Here is a 13,771-nt window from a genome sequence, read left to right as displayed (position 1 = left end):
AGAACTGCCTGGCATGGTGGTAACTGAGCTGTGTCCCTTCCAGGCTGAGCTCTGTCTTCAGCTGGACAATTTGAGCCAGCTGCGCCTGTTTCTTCCCCAGGGCTGAGAAGGCTTTTATTCACAGGCAGTTTCCTGGGATTGCCATTAGTGAAGACAGGGATCAAGGACTCACAGACAATGCCCTGCAAAGACAGCCACTCCCTTGGCAATTGGGGCAGAGTTTGCATCTTGGAGCTGGAAACTTGGCAGCCCCTGAGCACAGTGTTCTGGAGGAGTCTGCGCTGAAGGGCAGCCTGGAGGCCTGTGGGACATTGGGAACGGTACCAGCTGGGGCCTGGGCTTGCCCCTGGGTACAGAATGTTTTATTCAGTGGGCAAACCAGTGCCAGGGTGGATGAATAAAGCCTTCAGATTCTGCATGGGGGTTTGTTTAACTCTCCCCCTTCTCATCCTCTGAACACAGCCAGAGGCATTTGGAACATGGCCCATATGATCATATCATTGGTGACAATGGAATCCAGGCCACCCAAAATCAATGAGTCTCTAACAAGGCACAACTGGCTGCTGGGACTTGTCTCCAGCATTGCAACGTTGCCAGCTATTCTTTGTCTAAGTGCACTCATGTTAATGTGTAAGCCATTTCCTTCCCAGTGAGAAGGTTCTTTGTGAGATTGCTCTGTATGCTCACACTTGGAGACTGAAAGTTGGACTCATAGGTACTGAGCGTCTTGTTGTGGAGACCAGATGCAATGCCTGGGCCTCCTGCTCCAGCTCCCGTCCAGCCCTGGGTCAAAGCCTGGAGGTGAAGGACAGGACAGCAGGGTGAGCTCCAGGATGTGGAGGCAGGAAGATGAGGTGTGGTGGGGAAAGGGTATGTGGGTGTGAAGGGTAGAAAAGTGTCCCCGAAAAGATAGCTCCAAGTCCTTACCCCGGTACTTGCAAATGTGACCTTATTTGGAAATGAGATTTTTGCAGATATGATCTAGTTAAAGGTCTCAAGATGAGATCATCCTGGATTTAGGGTGGGCCCTAAGTCCAATGACTAGTAGGTATTTTTGCAAGAGAAAGGAGAAGATTTGAGACACAGAGAGACACAGGGAAGAAAGCCATGTGAACTTGGACGCAGAGATGGGAGTGATGCTGCCACAGCTAAGAAATGCCAGGAAGCACCACAAGTTGGAAGAGGCAAGGGAGGGATCCCCCCGAGAACCTTCAGAGAGATCGTGGCCCTGCCAACACATTGATTTTGGACTTTTGGTCCCCAAAACTTGTGAGAAAGGAAGTTTCTCTTGTTTGTTTTTTGTTGTTGTTGGTGGTGGCTTTTTGTTTTTTTTTAGATGGAGTCTCGCTCTGTTGCCCAGGCTGGAGTGCAGTGGCGCGATCTCGGCTCACCACAAGCTCCACCTCCCGGGTTCACCATTCTCCTGCTTCAGCCTCCCGAGTAGCTGGGACTACAGGCGCCTGCCACCACAACTGGCTATTTTTTTTTTTTTTTTGTATTTTTAGTAGAGACGGGGTTTCACCATGTTAGTTCTCTTGTTTTAAGCTGCCACATTTGTGGTACTTTTGTTATGGTAGCCCTAAGGAGCTAACTCACAGGAGAGATAGGGGAAGGGAAGAGGCAAGAAGATAGAAAGATGAGGAGGTGGGAGCAGGGACAGCCATGCAGGCTGAGGCAGCAGGGGTGGAACAGCTCCCCTCCCTGTCATAGTCGCTTCATAACAAAATATCCTGGACTGGTGGCTTAAACAACAGAAATTAATTTTCTCAGAGTTCTGGAGGCTGGAAGTGAAAGATGAGAGCGCCAGCATGGTCAGTTTCTGGTGAGGGCTCTCTTTGCGACTGGTAAATGGCTGCCTTGTGGCTGTGTCCTCATAGGAGAAAAGAAGGCAAAGGAAAGCTCTCTAGCTTCTCTTCCACCACGAGCTTCAAATCTAAACCTGATTATCTCCCAAACACCATCACTTTGAGGGTTAGGGTGTCAACATATGAGTTTAGGAAGGATGCAATTCAGTTGATAGCAGGCCTTCAGTGCATGGGTGTCTCAGCATAGGTCTGGCAGTTTAGAGGCCAGAACTACACAGAATCTTGCTATGCAAAATAGGCAAAAACACCATTGAATGAAGGATAATTTAACCCGGAGCAGAGAAGTTACATTGAGAATCAAAGAATGACACCCTTGCCTTGGGGTTAACGAGGCTGAAAATAAAGACTAAACCAGCAGTAGTCTGGATGAAGGTGAAGGCAGGTGGGGCATCATTCATCAGACCTGGGAAGTGGGGGCGCAGGGCTTATTTGTTTGGGCTTCATCACTGCTCTCCCTATCATCTCCTGTCAGAAATAATTCCCTGACTGGTGTTGCTTCCATTTCGGGATGAATTGTCCTCCAGCTGCTCCTGATTCCTATGTTAAAGTCCTGGTGTGGTGGCTCACATCTGTCATCCCTGCACTTTGAGAGGTGAGAGGATTGCTTGAGGCCAGGAGTTCAAGACGAGCCTGGGCAACACAGTGAGACCCCATGTCCACAATAAAAGAAATTAGCCGATCATGGTGGTGGATGCCTGTAGTGCCAGCTACTCAGGAGGCTGAGGCAGGAGGATTGCTTGAGCCCAGGAGTTGGAGGCTACAATGAGCTGTGATTGTGCCACCGCATTCCAGGCTGGGTGACAGAGTGAGACTCTGTCTCAAAAACAAAAACAAAAACAAAAACAAATCCTAACCCTTTAGTACTTCAGAATAAGACTGTATTTGGAGATAAGGCCTTTAAAGAGGCAATTATGTTAATGAGGTCATTAGGGTGGGTCCTGATCCAATATGATGGATGTCCTTGTAAGAAAAGGGAACCAGGACGCAGACATGTGCAGAGGAAAGACCACGCAAAGACACAGGGAGAAGACGGCCCTCTGCCAGTCAAGGAGACATGCCTCAGAAAAAATCAATCCCGCCAACACCTTGATCTCGGCAAAACTCCAGGCATGTGAGAAAATAAGTTCTGTGGCAGCCACCCAGGCTGTGGTAGTTTGTTATGGCAACCATCACCCACTAAGACACCGTCTCCAAGACCCTCCTCTATAGACAGACACCTGATGCCCAGACCACCCCTCAGATGCCAGGGGAAGCTGGCTGGGAAGAGCATGGGCTTTGGAGCCACCAGCTACACCCTGGAATCTCTGTTCATGGCCTTGTAACTGTGGGACCTTGAGCAAATGACTCCATCTCTTTAGTCTTGGAGATCTGTAAAGCTGGATGTAATGAACTCTCCCCAGAGCTGTGCAAATTAAATGAACTAACATGTAAAAAGATAGATTTATTTATTTATTTTAGACAGGGCCTCCCTCTGTCACCCAGGCTGGAGTGAGTGCAGTGTGCGATCACAGCTCACTGCAGCCTCGACTTCCCAGGCTCAACTGATCTCAGCCTCTGAAGGAGCTGGTATTACAGGTGTGTGCCACCATGCCCAGCTAATTTTTTCATCTTTTGTATGTTGCCCAGGCTGATCTCAAACTCCTGGGTTTAAGAGATTCTCCTGCCTTGGCCTCCTGAAGTGCTGGGATTATAAGCATGAGTCACCTCGCCCAGCCATGTAAAAAGATTTAATATGCCTGAGGCCAACGACTCTAATACCTTCTCCAATTTTACCTACTCTAGGGGACATTTGCTGTGTTTTGCAGCCACACTGGGCAGCCTGTCTCTTTGGAGGAAATGCCAAGATCTGCGGGGGTCTGGCCCTGTTTCCCACTGTGTGAGGATGAATCTTCTAACCACCTGTCTTCTGGAAGTGGGGACAGGGAGTGAAACCAGTTCTGCCAGGTCCTCCCATTCAGATGGTGGGCTCCTGAAGAAGTGACATAGAGAACTCATGGAGGTGACAGTGGAGACAGGCTCCCAGCGGAGGGCAGCAAGGACCAATGATGGTGTGAGTGTCCACTGAGAGTGCCATTGGTGGCGTCCCAGGCAGCAGGTTCTGTAGGATGACCTCACTGTCATCTATGCTTGTTTCCCTGCTTGCAGTCAATCTCCTTGTCCTCTGCCTTGTCCTCTTGGGGCCTGTCCTTGGCTGGCAATCATATTGGAAAGTTATCTAACAAATTATTTCACACTAAAGTGAGAAAGATTTAGATAAGTAGTCATTTTCCTAAAGGCACTTGCGTTTTAAGAAGGGAAAGGAAACAGGTAAGACTAAGCATTTCATTTAACTGGCAGTGGAAAACATAATCATTTTTTAAAATAATTTATAATTTTATAATTTTTAATTTTTTTTATAGAGACAAGGTCTCTCTATGTTGCCCAGGCTTGTCAACTCCTGGCCTCAAGTGATCCTCCTGCCTTCGCAAATCCCAAAGTGCTGGGATTACAGGCGTGAGCCACCATTGCCCGGCAGGGAAAGTTCATTTTTAAGGCTAACTATGTATGTACCAAGGGCCTATCATGCCCCTGGGATGCTGGTGTTCAAGGCATTGTCTAGTCTGGCATAACTGAGGCACATTCATTTGAGTGGCCACCTGCCATGTTGCCTACTCGGCTGGCACGGTGGAGAGCTTAGCTGTCTTTTGAGTCTGTGACTTGTTTAGACTTTACTAGTTTAATCAGAAGGCTCTGAATTTCTTACTTAAATTCCCACTCAGGTCTGACTGACCAACATTGGCAGGTAAAGGTGACATTTTGGTCAGATGAGGAAGGGGGTGCTGGGAGGCAACAAAGGGGTATTTTCCCTAATGTCTTACCCCTTTGTTCAGTTTGGATGACATGTGGCACGACTAAGAAAAGAATTTCTAGGCCAGTCCAGTGGCGCAGGGTATGGGTGGGGTGGAGAACCGTTCAAGTTGGAGATCCCAAAGAGAGCCTGTGCCCAAATGCAAATTCCTGGTCAATTATTTCAGCCAGTTCACAGTGACTGCCTGCTTCTCCCGGTGTTATTTTCACTGGGACCTGAATCAACTCTTGATTCTTGAATCTGGAGAAGGGAAAGGAATCCAGTGCAGAAGGTGGGCAAAAAAGGCAGGAGCACGAGGTGGCTGGGAAAGGGGCGTTCTCCATTCATTTCTCACTTCCAAGTCTGACCTAAGCAGGTCTAGCAGGAAGGGCAGATTATCACGTGCAGCAAAGAGACAGGACTGAAGTTTGGCAAGTAGCACAATCCCATCCTCAGGCTCTTTATTTATGTCATTGCCGTGAAATCCACTTTGTGAAATAGGGGGCCTTGTCTGCCTGCTTAAGACATGGTCTGGGAGAAGAGGTGGACACCTTCTCCACATTGAGAAGTCAGGGTGCCCTGAGTTTCTGCTATGGCACTTACCCAGAGCCTGGGGAGAGGGGCTGCTGCCAAAGAAACAAATACGTGGGTGTCTTTCCTGGTTCCCAAAGGGCTGACCTTAGAGTCACCCAATTGTGCTGCTTACATCCTCCAGGGCTTCGAAATGCATGCTTAGCTCTTGTGGCTAAGAAATGGACGCTGCTGAAATGGGCGCTAAGCTCTTGTGGGGAAGCTCTTGTGGTGCCTAACTGCGTCAGAAGGCGATTCTGGCTATGAGGCTGGGAAGCTTTCGGAGGTGCTTTTCAAATGCAAGCTTATGTCACCTTTAGGAACACTTTTCAATTCACTTTCCGCTGACCAGGCTCGCGGCTCCACGCTGTCGCCTGCTTCTGCCTCTCTGTGGCTCCCAATGTCCAGCAGGCACAGACTTGACAGTTGCCTCTGTGCAGAATCCCCCTCACTTTCTGCTTCCACAGGCTGACTTCGTTCATGCTGTTCCTGCTTCCTGCTCCCGTTACAGCCACAGGCTCCTCCACATTCTTCTGTCTGCCTCCAGTTTCTTCTTCTCACTTTAATCAGTCTTGTCCACAATTGCCTGATAATTAAAAAACAAAACAAAACAAAAACTAAGCTTCCATGTTATCTACAAAATAGTCAAGGTCTTTCTTCCATGTTATCTACAAAATATTCCAGGTTGTTCTTAGCCTTTTAGGAATCAGAGGAGAATTTAACCCATTATGGGTTTAGGCCTCCAAGACTCTAACAGAAGAATGGCACAGTGGAAGAATAATGGGAAGTGGAATTCTTACTGCTGGCTGGGTGTCCCGCTTCTGGATGCATGCCCAAGGAAACACAAACGATAATTTTTACAAATCAAAGCCATGCAAGTCCCATGGAGACATATTAGAACATGTTTTCTTAGATTTGTAAGTCATAGGACCAAAATTGGTGGCTGAATGGCATCTGAGGGAGAGTCTGATAGGTTACTAACTAAGGGGTGCTCTATGATGCCACAGACTAGGTGGAAAAGGAAGGGGTAGGGAAAGCCAGGGTGGTGATCCTGAGAAGGAAATTGGATGAGAAGACTCTGCACCTTCTAGCCATGCTCAAATGCTAGTGATAAACACACACAGACAACATACAGTCAAGTACACACACACAGAGTCTCACACACCTTGCACACCAACTCATTCATGCTCTTGGGCATCTACAGCACTCATTTCACTGTCAGGTTTTGCCTTTTCTTTGGACGTCGCTCTTGGGTGTCTAGAGCACTCATTTTACTGTCAGGTTTTGCCTTTTCTTTGGATGTCATTTTTCCTTGTGTGCATGTTGCCCATTCCCCTAAGACGTACAGGAAAGGTGGGCACGGTGGCTCACGCCTGTAATCCCAGCACTTTGGGAAGCCGAGGCGGGAGGATCACTTGAGGCCAGGAGTTGGAGAACAGGCTGGGCAACATGACGAGACCCTGTCTCTGCAAAAAAATCTTAAAAAAATTACCCAGGTGGGGTGGCATGTGCCTGTGGTCCCAGCTACTAAGGAGGCTGAGGTGGGAGGATCTCTTGAGCCTGGGAAGTTGAAGATGCAGTCAGCTGTGATTGCATCACGGTACTCTTGCCTGGGCAATGGAGTGAAGCCCTGTCTCCAAAAACAACAAACAAACAAAAAAACCAAAAAACAAAATAACAAAAGAGAAGTACAGCAGATATGGAGCAGAAGTGCGAATGATCTTCTAAATAGTCAATCTTTGGGGGCATCCTCCCCTCTCTTCTCCCCTCTGCCCCTTTCTTTTCTTATACTTTTTCTTGCAGTCCAACATCCTTAGCAGTGCAAAATGAGTCACAGGTTCCTCAAACCTTTGAGTGCTCAGCATTATATAATCATCACTTCCAAGTAGCATTCAGAGATGTCTTTAAGCTGCAACAGCTATTGTTAGTTGTTTAAGACACTCCATCACTGCCTTTGATCGGAAACTTTCTTATCGCCATTATGTGCATTGGTGCAGGCACCTTAAATTTCACTGGGTCTTGGGATTAGTCATATTGTAGAGAGACACAGAGATGTGAGAAATAAATTGAAAAAAGGTCTGTAGCAACAGATTCTACACCATAAAAGAGTAAATTATTAGGTGTTAGAAAAAATATAAATGTTGCAAACAGTGTGTTTTATATACTGTTGCCAAGAATAAAAATATGCCAAATATGGGGGAAAAAGGTGTTGGTTAATCAGACTTCTGGCTGGCCCCCACCCTGCAGCTCTTAGCACTGCTGGGCTGTTTTATAGGGCAGTAACCCAGTCACCAAAGCAAAGAGAATTCGAATAAAGGACTTGGAAGATATGCCAACTTGGGGACTAATTATTTTCTTGTTAAACAGTGAGATGGGGTTATTGTACATTTTTGGGTATGGCAGTTAAAATGTATTTTAAAAAAGAAGTTTTTAGAAACCAAGAATTCCCCAAATTCAAGAAGTAACTGATAAAGTAGTTTATGGAAATGTAATCTCCCCATAGAACCAGATTGTGCAACAAAAAAGGAAAAGGAACGATGTTAAATGGGAAACAGAATGGGGGTGACCCTTCCAGATGGCTTTCTGGAAACTCCTTTCAAGCCAGCCACCCACCAGACGATGCTACCAAATGGCCCCTGTATTCGTTTTTTAGGGCTGCCATAACAAAGTGTCACAAGCTGGGTGGCTTACAACAATAAAAATCTACCATTTTACAGTTCTGGAGGCCACAAGTGTGAAATCAAGATGTCAGCAGTGCCATACTCTCTCTGAGAGTTCTCTTGGTGAGAACTCTTCTTTGTCTCTCCCAGTTTCTGGTGGTTTCCAGCAATCCGTGGCTTCCTTGGCTTGTCGTCGCATCATTCCAGTCTCAGTCATCTCACGGCCTCCTCACTATGTGTCTGTCTGTGTTTACATTTTCCTCTTCTCATAAGGGCAGCAGTGATTGGATTAGGCATGCTAGTATAGCTTCTTCGCTTGATGACATCTGCAGACTCTGTTTCCAAATAAGGCCTTGTTCATGGGTACTGGGGTTAGGACTTCAACACCTCATTTCTAGTCTCCTATTTCACCATGAAGAAAGCTATGCTAGAAAGCTATGTCCTTGTTACTTATACAAAATGGTATTGATAATAGCTACCTACTCAAAACTACTCAGAATAAGATCAGTTTCTAGCATGACAGTATGAGGAGCCGCCTGACCCACTCCTCCAGGTAACCTGGTAAAAACAGCCATTTAAGGCTTCTGGAAATAGTCCCAAGGAAAAACAGCAAAGGAAGGAACCTGTATTCAAGAAAATGTACTAATTTGCTAGAAGAGGTGAATCTGTGGGATTTGAACAAAGACCACTTCTTTCCTCCCCACTCCAGCTCAGCACGGTGGCAATTTCCCTCCAGACAGCTACTGCCGAAACACAGGTCTCCTCTCCTCCCAGCACAGAGGGTCTCCTTCCAGGGAGGAGTAGGATGGCAGTGTCCTTCATCCTGCCCCCAGCTCCCTGTTGCTGAGGCGGTCTCAGATGAATGCAGATGAATGCCACCCCTACCTCCTACTCAAGGAAGGAGACTCTACCTTGGGTGTGACATGCTGAGAAGACTGTGGCGCAGGTCACTTTTGCCCTGGCTCTTGAGGTGGTGTTTCCATGCCAGAAGTCTCAAGTTAAGAAGACCACTGGCTATCCCCAACTCCTCCACCAAGTACCCAGCCCCTAGACAGGGGGTGTCACTCAGAGAAAAGCTTACCATTGTTTCCACCCCCAGCTCCAGAGCTCTGGTTCAGATATTGTGTTGCAAGGTAGGGGAGAAGAAGCAGTTCAGAGAAAAAAAAGATCGTTCTTCATCTCTTCCCAAAGGAACTGACTTCATTTTCAACAGAGCTTGGGGAAATTTAAGCCTAAGGATGCTCTCAAAACACAGTAGAGGTTGTGGTGAAGGGCAATTGGGAGAAGCCAGTTTGCAGGAGAGAACCCAGAATAAACCACTGGGAAGGAACCCTTCTGGGGGTCAGAACAAATATCAAACACTGACCTCAGAAATTATTCTTTCAAAGGAGCCACAATTAAATGGGGTTAGTTTGTGGAACACTTTATGCCCCAGGATATTGTTGAAAACAATAGGGCAATTGGCCACCAATTAATGGAGCTTAACAGCTTAACAGCTGGATGTGGTTAGGGAAGTGCCAGAGAGCCCTAGCAAAACCACTGTCATCCCAGCACGACTGTGGGCATATACAAAGCTGAACCTCTTTAGGGAGCAATATGAGAGGCTTAACGCTCTTGGAGGGAAAATATACAGTTGACCTTTGGACAACACAGGTTTGAACTGCGTGAGTCCACCTATATATGAATTTTTTTCCACCACTGCCAACCTTGAGACAAGACTGACCCCTATTCTTCCCCCTCCTCTGCAGCATACTTTACATGCAGATGATGGGGATAAAGATCTTTATGATGATCTATTTCCACCTAATGAATAGTAAATGTGTTTTCTCTTCCTTAGGATTTTCTTAATAATATGCTCTTTTCTGTAACTTATTTTACTGAAAGAGTACAGTATATAATACATATAACAGAAAAAATATATGTTAATCGACTAGCTGTGTTATCAGTAAGATTCCTTCTGGTCAACAGTAGGCTATTAGTAAAGTTCTGGGGCATCAAAAGTTATACACAATTTTTTTACTGCATAGGCAGTCAATGCCCATAACTCCTACTTTGTTCAAGTGTCAACTTTACTTCATGAAAATAAACCAGCTAGTCACTAAAAAAAAATCAATAAGCAAATAACAGTAACAAGTCCTGAAGGAGGGGAAGACCAATACCCAGAGTCAGTAGAATACATTATCTAAAATGTCCAGTTTCTCACAAAAAATTACAAGGCATGCAAACAAACAAGAAAGTATAATATGATCCATACACCTGAAAAAAAGCAGAGAAAGAAACTAACTTTAAGAATGATAAGACATAGGCTGAGTGTGCCTGTAATCTCAGCACTTTGGGGGGTTGAGGTGGGAGGATTGTTTGAGCCCAGGAGATTGAGGCTAGGCATCTATCACACCACTGTGCTCCAGCCTGGGTGACAAAGTGAAACCCTGTCAAAAAAAAAAAAAAAAAAAACCTCAAAAAACCTGTCCTAAGCATGTTCACAGAGCTAAAAGAAGGGACGATGACCATGTTGCATCAAATAGAGAATGCCAACAGAGAGAGAGAATAATCAAATGGAAATTCTGGATTTGAAAAGTACCATAATTGAAATGAAATATTCACTAAAGGGGCTCGAAAGTAGATTTGAACTGGCAGAAGAAAGAATATGTGAACTTGAAGATAGATCAATAGAGACTATGCAAGCTGAAGAACAGAAAAAGGAATAATGAAAAGTGAAGAGCACTTCAGAAAATGTGAGACACCATTAAGTGCACCAACATACATGTAATGGAAGTATCAGAAGGAAAGGAGAGAAAGGAGCAGAAAAATCTTGAAGATTAAGTGGGAAGATCACTTGAGCTCAGGAGTTTGAGACCAGCCTGGGCAACCTAGTGAGACCTCACCTCTGTTAAAAAAAATTAGCTGGGCATGGTGATGTGCACCTGTAGTCCCAGCTATTCAGAAGGCTGAGGTGGAAGATTTTTTTAAGTTCAGGAGTTCCGCACTACAGTAAGCTATGATCGTGCCACTGCACTCCAGCCTGGGTGAAAGAGCGAGACCCTGTCTCAATTTTTTTTTTTTCTGAAGAACTAGTGTTTGGAAGCTCCCTAAATTTACTGATAGATATTGGTCTGTAGTTTTCTTTTCTTGTAATGTCTTTTTCTGCTTTTGATACTAGGATAATGCTAGCGTTATTGAATGAGTTAGAAAGTATTCCCTTTTCATCTATCTTCTGAAAGAGCTTATAAGGGAATTGGTATAGTTTCTTCCTGAAGTGTTGGTGGAATTCACCAGTGAACTCATCTGGGCCTGGTGCTTTCTGTTTTGGAAGGTTAATAATTATTGATTCAATTTCTTTAATAAATATAAGCCTATTCAGATTGTCTATTTCTTCTTGTGTGAGTTTTGCTAGATTGCATCCTTCAAAATATTGGTCTATTTCATCTAAGTTATCGGATTTTTGGGCATAGAATTGTTCATAGTATTCCCAAGTTTATTGAAAAGCAATAACCTACACATCCAGAAAGCTCAACAAACTTCAAGTAGGATAAATAAAAGCAAAGAGATACTAAACAGCCACATCATAGTACAAATGCTGAATTAAAGATAGAGAGAAAATCTTGAAAGGAGCAAGAGAAAAGTTACTCTAAAAAAAAAAAAGAAAAAAAAAAAACAAAACTATAAACCAAGAATTCTATATCCAGCAAAGCTTTCTTTTAAAAATGAAGGCAAAATACAGACTTTCCCAGATAAACAAAATGTGAGAGAATTTGCTGCTAGCAGACATGCCTTACAGAAAATAGTAAAAGAAGTTTTTCAGGCTGAGAAAAAATGACCTCAAAATGTAATCTGAATTCACAATGCAACAAACAAACACCACAGGTAACTCTGTAATTATAAGAGATAGTTTAAACGCAAATTTTTATCCCTTCTCTTAACTGATTTTAAAAGTTAGTATAAAATAATATGTATATAATATATTTTGGGGTCTATAATGTATAAATATGTAGGATATACATATTTGCCAGTAATGCACAAAGGAGGTGGGAGAAAGCAAAGCTCTATTGAACTAAGAAAGTGAAGATAGATGGTAAAATAATAATTATAAAAATGTATTGTTGGGTTTGTAACATTAATAGATCTAATATGTACAATAATGATTCTGCAACAAAGATGGGAGAAAAGGGAATATAGCTATATATGCATAATGTTTCTACATATCATTGGAATTAAGCTACTAATAATATAAATTAGAAGTTGATTCTGATAAGATGTACAGGGTAAACTCAGAGCAACCATTAGAAAAACTAAAATAATATAGTGAAACAAATCAGTAAAGAAGATAAAATGCTACATTCAAAGATATTCACTTAATACAAAAGAACAGAAAAGGGAGAATAGAGGAACAAAAAAGATATGAGACATATAGAACATAAAAAGCAAAATGTCAGACATAAATTTAATTATATCAATAATAACATTAAAATGTGAATGAACAATCCAATCAAAATACAGAAATTGTCACACTATAATAAAAAAGACATGATCCAACTATATGCTGTCTACAGGAGACACACGTTAGATTCAAAGATACAAACAGACTGAACATAAAAGCAAGGAAAAAAGATATGTCATGCAAACAACCACCACATAAAAGCTAGAGTGGCTATACTGATATCAGACAAAATAGACTCTAAAACAAAAACTGTTATTAGAGATAAAGAAGGGTATTTTATAATGATAAAAGATCAACTCATCAGGAAGATATAACAATTATGAACATAAATCCACTTAATAATGTACTAAAATTCATGAAGGAAAAACAGAAAGAAATGAAGGGAGAAATAGCCAATTCAACAATAATAATTGTAGACTTTAATACTCCTATTTTAATAAGGGATAGAACAACTAGACAAATGATCAACAAAGAAATAAAAGACCTAAACAACACTATAAACAAATGATACCTAACAGACATCTATAGAACACTCCACCCAACAACAACAGAATCTGCATTCTTCTCAAATGCACATGGCACGGTTTCCATGATAGGCCACGTGCTAGGCCATAAAACAAACAAGTAAATTTAGAAGACAGAAATAATACAAAAGTATGTCCTGTGACTGCAATGAAATGAAAGTAGAAATCAAAGCAGAGAGTAGAAAGAATTTGGGAAACTCGTAGATAAGTGGAAATTAAACAACACGCTCCCAAATAACCAGCAGGTCAAAGAAGTCAAAAGGGAAATCTGAAAAGAGTCTGAGATGAATGAAAATCAAGACACAATATACCATAACTTTTGGTATTCAGTGAAAGCGGTGCTTAGAGGGAACTTTATAGCTGTAATGCCTACATTAAGAAAGAAGGCCGAGCACAGCGGCTCACACCTGTAATCTCAGCACTTTGGGAGGCTGAGGTGGGAGGATTGCTTGAAGCAAGGAGTTTGAGTCCAGCCTGGGCAACACAATGAGACCCTGTCTTTACAACAAAATAAAAATAAAAATTAGCTGGGCCTTGTGGTGCATGCTTGTAGTCCTAGCTACTTGGGAGGCTGAGGTGGAAGGATTGCTTGAGCCAAGGTTGAGGCTACAGTGAGCTATGATCGTGCCACTGCACTCCAGTGTGGGTGACAGAGCAAGACCCTGTATCCAAAAAAGAAAAGAAAAGGAAAGAAAAAGGAAGGCTGGGTGCAGTGGCTTATGCTTCATGCCTATAATTTCATCACTTTGGGAAGCCAAGGTAGGAGGATCACCTGACACTGGGATTTCAAGATCCACCTGGGCAATGTAGTGAGACCTTGTTTTTACTAAATAAATAAATAATTTAATGTAAAGAAAAAAGAAGAAATATTTTAAACCAATAACCTA

General features: G+C 43.3%; 1 long non-coding RNA gene across 1 annotated transcript; it reads left to right on the top strand.

Moving 5' to 3' along the window:
- The first annotated feature begins 688 nt into the window (after positions 1–688).
- LOC129044535 (uncharacterized) lies at positions 689–10,356 on the top strand. The gene is made up of 3 exons (XR_008504695.1): positions 689–854; positions 2,338–2,457; positions 7,980–10,356. It is a non-coding gene; the product is annotated as an uncharacterized LOC129044535 (long non-coding RNA).
- Positions 10,357–13,771: the final 3,415 nt, after the last annotated feature.

Source organism: Pongo pygmaeus, chromosome 13, assembly GCF_028885625.2.
Source record: "Pongo pygmaeus isolate AG05252 chromosome 13, NHGRI_mPonPyg2-v2.0_pri, whole genome shotgun sequence".
Classification (NCBI taxonomy): Eukaryota; Metazoa; Chordata; class Mammalia; order Primates; family Hominidae; genus Pongo; species Pongo pygmaeus.
This window is presented reverse-complemented; position numbering and strand designations above follow the sequence as displayed.